The sequence below is a fragment of the Arachis hypogaea genome, chromosome 6 (assembly GCF_003086295.3).
Source record: "Arachis hypogaea cultivar Tifrunner chromosome 6, arahy.Tifrunner.gnm2.J5K5, whole genome shotgun sequence".
NCBI classification, from domain to species: Eukaryota; Viridiplantae; Streptophyta; class Magnoliopsida; order Fabales; family Fabaceae; genus Arachis; species Arachis hypogaea.
Window position 1 is genome coordinate 58,221,528 of NC_092041.1, and position 1,498 is coordinate 58,223,025.

The window sequence follows — 1,498 nt, forward strand, 5'->3', positions numbered from 1 at the left end:
ACTTGTGGTTATCATTTTGCATTTTTCCCATCTCACTTTCTTTGTTTCTCCTCTTGGATTCTTCTCTGTATCACTGGGGAATCCATCGGTGGGTTTGGGAATTTGTTGAGATAGATACCCTACATGGGACTCCAATCTCTTGATGTTTTCTCCTTGGTTCTTGATATTGGCTCACACTTCTTCCTTAAACACTTTGTTGTCTTGGACTTCTCTGCATAAGTTTTCAAGTAGAGCCTCAATCTTTGAGAGCCTATCATCTGTTAATGATGGTGGGTTGAGATTAGGTGGTTGATAAGATTGGTTAGATGGATGTTGGTAAGATCTCTGTGAGGTGTGTTGATGAGTTGCATTGTTGTTGGAGTTGAGGTTGTGGCGTCTCTGATCTTGCCCTTGGTCTTGTTGGTTTCCCCATCCAAAGTTGGGGTGATTTCTCCATCCAGAGTTGTAAGTTTTGGAGTATGGATCATGGACTTGTCTAGGTGAGTTTCCAACATAGTTGGCTTGCTCCCAGTCACCTTCTTCTCCTATGTTTACTCCTTCTTGAGATGACGATGAGGTGATGGCTGCTGCAACTTGGTCCTCCTCCACCTTCTTGGTAAGATCTGCTAGCTACTTGGTGATCATCTTATTTTGAGCTAACAATGCATCCATGTGGTTCAGCTCCATTACTCCTCTGGTGTTACTTCTTTCGGAGGCATAGAAGTAGTCATTTTCAGCAACTGTTTCAATGGCATCTATGGCTTCTTCAATGGTTTTCTTCTTGCTTAGAAAGCCTCCTGATGAATGATCGACGACCTTCTTTGACTCATAGGACAGACCTTCATAGATGATGTGAAGTTGAACCCATTCATTGAACATATCTGGTGGGCATCTTTTTGTTAGGTCTTTGAACCTCTCCCATGCTTCATAAAGAGTCTCACCATCTTGTTGCCTGAAAGTTTTCACCTCAGCTCTGAGCCTGTTGATCCTTTGAGGAGGATAAAATCTTGCCAAAAACTTGTTCACCACATCTTTCCAATTTGTTAAGCTCTCCTTTGGGAAGGATTCAAGCCATTTGGATGCCTTGTCCCTGAGTGAAAAAGGGAACAAGAGCAACCTATAAACATCTGGATGGACTTCATTGGACTTTACAGTGTCACAAATCCTTAGAAAGGTGGTTAGATGTTGATTAGGGTCTTCTTGAGCACTTCCTCCAAATGAACAATTGTTCTGAACAAGAGTGATGAGCTGGGATTTTAGTTCCAAATTGTTGGCATGTATGGTGGGCTTCTGAATGCTACTTCCACAGTTTCCTGGATTAGGATTGATATAGGAGCCTAGAACTCTCCTTTCTTGCCCAGCACGGTTTGCATGGTCTTCTCTAGCATGGTTGTGAGTTTCTTCTTCATGATTGTTCTCCAAATTTTCTTCCATATTGGGTTCAGAGTATTCTTCCTCTTCTTCCTCAGCACCAATAATTCTTTTCCCTCTTGCTTCCCTTCTTAGTCTCCAAAGGGTC

General features: G+C 42.4%; 1 non-coding gene across 1 annotated transcript; it reads left to right on the top strand.

Moving 5' to 3' along the window:
• The first annotated feature begins 853 nt into the window (after positions 1 to 853).
• Positions 854 to 960, top strand: LOC112699642 (small nucleolar RNA R71). Its single transcript, XR_003152584.1, has one exon. It is a non-coding gene; the product is annotated as a small nucleolar RNA R71 (small nucleolar RNA).
• The last annotated feature ends 538 nt before the right edge of the window (positions 961 to 1,498 follow it).